Source organism: Diprion similis, chromosome 11 (assembly GCF_021155765.1).
Source record: "Diprion similis isolate iyDipSimi1 chromosome 11, iyDipSimi1.1, whole genome shotgun sequence".
NCBI lineage: Eukaryota > Metazoa > Arthropoda > Insecta > Hymenoptera > Diprionidae > Diprion > Diprion similis.
This window is the reverse complement of record NC_060115.1, coordinates 975,546-984,599: the sequence shown is the minus strand read 5'-3', so window position 1 is coordinate 984,599 and position 9,054 is coordinate 975,546.

The following is a 9,054-nucleotide window of genomic DNA, read 5'->3' as shown; positions in this document are numbered from 1 at the left end:
AAATCTGCAGTTTTTCGGCTGTAACTTTGCAGGTGTTGCTCGCAGCGTATCGGGACTGCGATTAATCGATTCCTCTCGCAAAATCACGTCGGAATAGTACCCTAAAGAATTAGTTGCAGCACTTTTCAAAGTCGTCGAAATTTTCGCCAAAAATGCAACGGGGTTAGCCTTGGATTTTTTTTGGCCGAAAAATCTTTTGTCTGGGAATCGATCCGTATGACGCTTCTTAGACTAATTCGACGCCCAGGAACTCAGAAAACACATGAAAAATAGCCTAGGACCAGCAGCAGAGAAATGACGATGAAAATCTGCAGTTTTCCGGTTGTAACTTTGCAGGTGTTGCTCGCAGCGTATCGGGACTGCGATTAATCGATTCCTCTCGCAAAATCACGTCGGAATGGTCCCCCAAAAAATTAATTGCAGCACTTTTCAAAGTCGTCGAAATTTTCGCCAAAAATGCAAAGGGGTTAGCCTTGGATTTTTTTTGGCCGAGAAATCTTTTGTCTGGGAATCGATCCGTATGACGCTTTTTAGACTAATTCGACGCCCAGGAACTCAGAAAACACATGAAAAATAGCCTAGGACCAGCAGCAGAGAAATGACGATGAAAATCTGCAGTTTTTCGGCTGTAACTTTGCAGGTGTTGCTCGCAGCGTATCGGGACGGCGATTAATCGATTCCTCTCGCAAAATCACGTCGGAATAGTACCCCAAAGAATTAATTGCAGCACTTTTCAAAGTCGTCGAAATTTTCGCCAAAAATGCAAAGGGGTTAGCCTTGGATTTTTTTTGGCCGAAAAATCTTTTGTCTGGGAATCGATCCGTATGACGCTTTTTAGACTAATTCGACGCCCAGGAACTCAGAAAACACATGAAAAATAGCCTAGGACCAGCAGCAGAGAAATGACGATGAAAATCTGCAGTTTTTCGGCTGTAACTTTGCAGGTGTTGCTCGCAGCGTATCGGGACTGCGATTAATCGATTCCTCTCGCAAAATCACGTCGGAATAGTACCCTAAAGAATTAATTGCAGCACTTTTCAAAGTCGTCAAAATTTTTGCCAAAAATGCAAAGGGGTTAGCCTTGGATTTTTTTTGGCCGAAAAATCTTCTGTCTGGGAATCGATCCGTATGACGCTTTTTAGACTAATTCGACGCCCAGGAACTCAGAAAACACATGAAAAATAGCCTAGGACCAGCAGCAGAGAAATGACGATGAAAATCTGCAGTTTTTCGGCTGTAACTTTGCAGGTGTTGCTCGCAGCGTATCGGGACTGCGATTAATCGATTCCTCTCGCAAAATCACGTCGGAATAGTACCCTAAAGAATTAATTGCAGCACTTTTCAAAGTAGTCGAAATTTTCGCCAAAAATGCAAAGGGGTTAGCCTTGGATTTTTTTTGGCCGAAAAATCTTTTGTCTAGGAATCGATCCGTATGACGCTTTTTAGACTAATTCGACGCCCAGGAACTCAGAAAACACATGAAAAATAGCCTAGGACCAGCAGCAGAGAAATGACGATGAAAATCTGCAGTTTTTCGGCTGTAACTTTGCAGGTGTTGCTCGCAGCGTATCGAGACTGCGATTAATCGATTCCTCTCGCAAAATCACGTCGGAATAGTACCCCAAGAAATTAATTGCAGCACTTTTCAAAGTCGTCGAAATTTTCGCCAAAAATGCAAAGGGGTTAGCCTTGGATTTTTTTTGGCCGAAAAATCTTTTGTCTGGGAATCGATCCGTATGACGCTTTTTAGACTAATTCGACGCCCAGGAACTCAGAAAACACATGAAAAATAGCCTAGGACCAGCAGCAGAGAAATGACGATGAAAATCTGCAGTTTTTCGGCTGTAACTTTGCAGGTGTTGCTCGCAGCGTATCGGGACTGCGATTAATCGATTCCTCTCGCAAAATCACGTCGGAATAGTACCACAAAGAATTAATTGCAGCACTTTTCAAAGTCGTCGAAATTTTCGCCAAAAATGCAAAGGGGTTAGCCTTGGATTTTTTTTGGCCGAAAAATCTTTTGTCTGGGAATCAATCCGTATGACGCTTTTTAGACTAATTCGACGCCCAGGAACTCAGAAAACACATGAAAAATAGCCTAGGACCAGCAGCAGAGAAATGACGATAAAAATCTGCAGTTTTTCGGCTGTAACTTTGCAGGTGTTGCTCGCAGCGTATCGGGACTGCGATTAATCGATTCCTCTCGCAAAATCACGTCGGAGTAGTACCCTAAAGAATCAATTGCAGCACTTTTCAAAGTCGTCGAAATTTTCGCCAAAAATGCAAAGGGGTTAGCCTTGGATTTTTTTTGGCCGAAAAATTTTTTGTCTGGGAATACATCTGGATGACGCTTTTTAGACTAATTCGACGCCCAGGAACTCAGAAAACACATGAAAAATGGCCTAGGACCAGCAGCAGAGAAATGACGATGAAAATCAGCAGTTTTTCGGCTGTACCTTCGCAGGTGTTGCTCGCAGCGTATCAGGACTGCGATTAATCGATTCCTCTCGCAAAATCACGTCGGAATAGTACCCTAAAGAATTAATTGCAGCACTTTTCAAAGTCGTCGAAATTTTCGCCTAAAATGCAAAGGGGTTAGCCTTGTATTTTTTTTGGCCGAAAAATCTTTTGTCTGGGAATCGATCCGTATGACGCTTTTTAGACTAATTCGACGCCCAGGAACTCAGAAAACACATGAAAAATCGCCTAGGACCAGCAGCAGAGAAATGACGATGAAAATCTGCAGTTTTTCGGCTGTAACTTTGCAGGTGTTGCTCGCAGCGTATCGGGACTGCGATTAATCGATTCCTCTCGCAAAATCACGTCGGAATAGTACCCTAAAGAATTAATTGCAGCACTTTTCAAAGTAGTCGGAATTTTCGCCAAAAATGCAAAGGGGTTAGCCTTGGATTTTTTTTGGCCGAAAAATCTTTTGTCTGGGAATCGATCCGTATGACGCTTTTTAGACTAAGTCGACGCCCAGGAACTCAGAAAACACATGAAAAATAGCCTAGGACCAGCAGCAGAGAAATGATGATGAAAATCTGCAGTTTTTCGGCTGTAACTTTGCAGGTGTTGCTCGCAGCGTATCGAGACTGCGATTAATCGATTCCTCTCGCAAAATCACGTCGGAATAGTACCCCACGAAATTAATTGCAGCACTTTTCAAAGTCGTCGAAATTTTCGCCAAAAATGCAAAGGGGTTAGCCTTGGATTTTTTTTGGCCGAAAAATCTTTTGTCTAGAAATCGATCCGTATGACGCTTTTTAGACTAATTCGACGCCCAGGAACTCAGAAAACACATGAAAAATAGCCTAGGACCAGCAGCAGAGAAATGACGATGAAAATCTGCAGTTTTTCGGCTGTAACTTTGCAGGTGTTGCTCGCAGCGTATCGGGACTGCGATTAATCGATTCCTCTCGCAAAATCACGTCGGAATAGTACCACAAAGAATTAATTGCAGCACTTTTCAAAGTCGTCGAAATTTTCGCCAAAAATGCAAAGGGGTTAGCCTTGGATTTTTTTTGGCCGAAAAATCTTTTGTCTGGGAATCGATCCGTATGACGCTTTTTAGACTAATTCGACGCCCAGGAACTCAGAAAACACATGAAAAATAGCCTAGGACCAGCAGCAGAGAAATGACGATAAAAATCTGCAGTTTTTCGGCTGTAACTTTGCAGGTGTTGCTCGCAGCGTATCGGGACTGCGATTAATCGATTCCTCTCGCAAAATCACGTCGGAGTAGTACCCTAAAGAATCAATTGCAGCACTTTCCAAAGTCGTCGAAATTTTCGCCAAAAATGCAAAGGGGTTAGCCTTGGATTTTTTTTGGCCGAAAAATCTTTTGTCTGGGAATACATCTGGATGACGCTTTTTAGACTAATTCGACGCCCAGGAACTCAGAAAACACATGAAAAATAGCCTAGGACCAGCAGCAGAGAAATGACGATGAAAATCTGCAGTTTTTCGGCTGTAACTTTGCAGGTGTTGCTCGCAGCGTATCGGGACTGCGATTAATCGATTCCTCTCGCAAAATCACGTCGGAATAGTACCACAAAGAATTAATTGCAGCACTTTTCGAAGTCGTCGAAATTTTCGCCAAAAATGCAAAGGGGTTAGCCTTGGATTTTTTTTGGCCGAAAAATCTTTTGTCTGGGAATCGATCCGTATGACGCTTTTTAGACTAATTCGACGCCCAGGAACTCAGAAAACACATGAAAAATAGCCTAGGACCAGCAGCAGAGAAATGACGATGAAAATCTGCAGTTTTTCGGCTGTAACTTTGCAGGTGTTGCTCGCAGCGTATCGGGACTGCGATTAATCGATTCCTCTCGCAAAATCACGTCGGAATAGTACCCTAAAGAAATAATTGCAGCACTTTTCAAAGTCGTCGAAATTTCCGCCAAAAATGCAAAGGGGTTAGCCTTGGATTTTTTTTGGCCGAAAAATCTTTTGTCTGGGAATCGATCCGTATGACGCTTTTTGGACTAATTCGACGCCCAGGAACTCAGAAAACACATGAAAAATAGCCTAGGACCTGCAGCAGAGAAATGACGATGAAAATCTGCAGTTTTTCGGCTGTAACTTTGCAGGTGTTGCTCGCAGCGTATCGGGACTGCGATTAATCGATTCCTCTCGCAAAATCACGTCGGAATAGTACCCTAAAGAATCAATTGCAGCACTTTTCAAAGTCGTCGAAATTTTCGCCAAAAATGCAAAGGGGTTAGCCTTGGATTTTTTTTCGCCGAAAAATCTTTTGTCTCGAAATCGATCCGTATGACGCTTATTAGACTAATTCGATGCCCAGGAACTCAGAAAACACATGAAAAATAGCCTAGGACCAGCAGCAGAGAAATGACGATGAAAATCTGCAATTTTTCGGCTGTAACTTTGCAGGTGTTGCTCGCAGCGTATCGGGACTGCGATTAATCGATTCCTCTCGCAAAATCACGTCGGAATAGTACCCCAAGAAATTAATTGCAGCACTTTTCATAGTCGTCGAAATTTTCGCCAAAAATGCAAAGGGGTTAGCCTTGGATTTTTTTTGGCCGAAAAATCTTTTGTCTGGGAATCGATCCGTATGACGCTTTTTAGACTAATTCGACGCCCAGGAACTCAGAAAACACATGAAAAATAGCCTAGGACCAGCAGCAGAGAAATGACGATGAAAATCTGCAGTTTTTCGGCTGTAACTTTGCAGGTGTTGCTCGCAGCGTATCGGGACTGCGATTAATCGAATCCTCTCGCAAAATCACGTCGGAATAGTACCCTAAAGAATCAATTGCAGCACTTTCCAAAGTCGTCGAAATTTCCGCCAAAAATGCAAAGGGGTTAGCCTTGTATTTTTTTTGGCCGAAAAATCTTTTGTCTCGAAATCGATCCGTATGACGCTTTTTAGACTAATTCGATGCCCAGGAACTCAGAAAACACATGAAAAATAGCCTAGGACCAGCAGCAGAGAAATGACGATGAAAATCTGCAGTTTTTCGGCTGTAACTTTGCAGGTGTTGCTCGCAGCGTATCGGGACTGCGATTAATCGATTCCTCTCGCAAAATCACGTCGGAATAGTACCACAAAGAATTAATTGCAGCACTTTTCGAAGTCGTCGAAATTTTCGCCAAAAATGCAAAGGGGTTAGCCTTGGATTTTGTTTGGCCGAAAAATCTTTTGTCTGGGAATCGATCCGTATGACGCTTTTTAGACTAATTCGACGCCCAGGAACTCAGAAAACACATGAAAAATAGCCTAGGACCAGCAGCAGAGAAATGACGATGAAAATCTGCAGTTTTTCGGCTGTAACTCTGCAGGTGTTGCTCGCAGCGTATCGGGACTGCGATTAATCGATTCCTCTCGCAAAATCACGTCGGAATAGTACCCTGAAGAATTAATTGCAGCACTTTTCAAAGTCGTCGAAATTCTCGCCAAAAATGCAAAGGGGTTAGCCTTGGATTTTTTTTTCGCCGAAAAATCTTTTGTCTCGAAATCGATCCGTATGACGCTTTTTAGACTAATTCGACGCCCAGGAACTCAGAAAACACATGAAAAATAGCCTAGGACCAGCAGCAGAGAAATGACGATGAAAATCTGCAGTTTTTCGGCTGTAACTTTGCAGGTGTTGCTCGCAGCGTATCGGGACTGCGATTAATCGAATCCTCTCGCAAAATCACGTCGGAATAGTACCCTAAAGAATCAATTGCAGCACTTTCCAAAGTCGTCGAAATTTCCGCCAAAAATGCAAAGGGGTTAGCCTTGTATTTTTTTTGGCCGAAAAATCTTTTGTCTCGAAATCGATCCGTATGACGCTTTTTAGACTAATTCGATGCCCAGGAACTCAGAAAACACATGAAAAATAGCCTAGGACCAGCAGCAGAGAAATGACGATGAAAATCTGCAGTTTTTCGGCTGTAACTTTGCAGGTGTTGCTCGCAGCGTATCGAGACTGCGATTTATCGATTCCTCTCGCAAAATCACGTCGGAATAGTACCCCAAGAAATTAATTGCAGCACTTTTCAAAGTCGTCGAAATTTTCGCCAAAAATGCAAAGGGGTTAGCCTTGGATTTTTTTTGGCCGAAAAATCTTTTGTCTGGGAATCGATCCGTATGACGCTTTTTAGACTAATTCGACGCCCAGGAACTCAGAAAACACATGAAAAATAGCCTAGGACCTGCAGCAGAGAAATGACGATGAAAATCTGCAGTTTTTCGGCTGTAACTTTGCAGGTGTTGCTCGCAGCGTATCGGGACTGCGATTAATCGATTCCTCTCGCAAAATCACGTCGGAATAGTACCCTAAAGAATCAATTGCAGCACTTTTCAAAGTCGTCAAAATTTTCGCCAAAAATGCAAAGGGGTTAGCCTTGGATTTTTTTTCGCCGAAAAATCTTTTGTCTCGAAATCGATCCGTATGACGCTTTTTAGACTAATTCGATGCCCAGGAACTCAGAAAACACATGAAAAATAGCCTAGGACCAGCAGCAGAGAAATGACGATGAAAATCTGCAATTTTTCGGCTGTAACTTTGCAGGTGTTGCTCGCAGCGTATCGGGACTGCGATTAATCGATTCCTCTCGCAAAATCACGTCGGAATAGTACCCCAAGAAATTAATTGCAGCACTTTTCATAGTCGTCGAAATTTTCGCCAAAAATGCAAAGGGGTTAGCCTTGGATTTTTTTTGGCCGAAAAATCTTTTGTCTGGGAATCGATCCGTATGACGCTTTTTAGACTAATTCGACGCCCAGGAACTCAGAAAACACATGAAAAATAGCCTAGGACCAGCAGCAGAGAAATGACGATGAAAATCTGCAGTTTTTCGGCTGTAACTTTGCAGGTGTTGCTCGCAGCGTATCGGGACTGCGATTAATCGAATCCTCTCGCAAAATCACGTCGGAATAGTACCCTAAAGAATCAATTGCAGCACTTTCCAAAGTCGTCGAAATTTCCGCCAAAAATGCAAAGGGGTTAGCCTTGTATTTTTTTTGGCCGAAAAATCTTTTGTCTCGAAATCGATCTGTATGACGCTTTTTAGACTAATTCGACGCCCAGGAACTCAGAAAACACATGAATAATAGCCTAGGACCAGCAGCAGAGAAATGACGATGAAAATCTGCAGTTTTTCGGCTGTAACTTTGCAGGTGTTGCTCGCAGCGTATCGGGACTGCGATTTATCGATTCCTCTCGCAAAATCACGTCGGAATAGTACCCCAAGAAATTAATTGCAGCACTTTTCAAAGTCGTCGAAATTTTCGCCAAAAATGCAAAGGGGTTAGCCGTGGATTTTTTTTGGCCGAAAAATCTTTTGTCTGGGAATCGATCCGTATGACGCTTTTTAGACTAATTCGACGCCCAGGAACTCAGAAAACACATGAAAAATAGCCTAGGACCAGCAGCAGAGAAATGACGATGAAAATCTGCAGTTTTTCGGCTGTAACTTTGCAGGTGTTGCTCGCAGCGTATCGGGACTGCGATTAATCGAATCCTCTCGCAAAATCACGTCGGAATAGTACCCTAAAGAATCAATTGCAGCACTTTCCAAAGTCGTCGAAATTTCCGCCAAAAATGCAAAGGGGTTAGCCTTGTATTTTTTTTGGCCGAAAAATCTTTTGTCTCGAAATCGATCCGTATGACGCTTTTTAGACTAATTCGATGCCCAGGAACTCAGAAAACACATGAAAAATAGCCTAGGACCAGCAGCAGAGAAATGACGATGAAAATCTGCAGTTTTTCGGCTGTAACTTTGCAGGTGTTGCTCGCAGCGTATCGGGACTGCGATTAATCGATTCCTCTTGCAAAATCACGTCGGAATAGTACCACAAAGAATTAATTGCAGCACTTTTCGAAGTCGTCGAAATTTTCGCCAAAAATGCAAAGGGGTTAGCCTTGGATTTTTTTTGGCCGAAAAATCTTTTGTCTGGGAATCGATCCGTATGACGCTTTTTAGACTAATTCGACGCCCAGGAACTCAGAAAACACATGAAAAATAGCCTAGGACCAGCAGCAGAGAAATGACGATGAAAATCTGCAGTTTTTCGGCTGTAACTTTGCAGGTGTTGCTCGCAGCGTATCGGGACTGCGATTAATCGATTCCTCTCGCAAAATCACGTCGGAATAGTACCCTGAAGAATTAATTGCAGCACTTTTCAAAGTCGTCGAAATTCTCGCCAAAAATGCAAAGGGGTTAGCCTTGGATTTTTTTTGGCCGAAAAATCTTTTGTCTGGGAATCGATCCGTATGACGCTTTTTAGACTAATTTGACGCCCAGGAACTCAGAAAACACATGAAAAATAGCCTAGGACCAGCAGCAGAGAAATGACGATGAAAATCTGCAGTTTTTCGGCTGTAACTTTGCAGGTGTTGCTCGCAGCGTATCGGGACTGCGATTTATCGATTCCTCTCGCAAAATCACGTCGGAATAGTACCCCAAGAAATTAATTGCAGCACTTTTCAAAGTCGTCGAAATTTTTGCCAAAAATGCAAAGGGGTTAGCCTTGGATTTTTTTTGGCCGAAAAATCTTTTGTCTGGGAATCGATCCGTATGACGCTTTTTAGACTAATT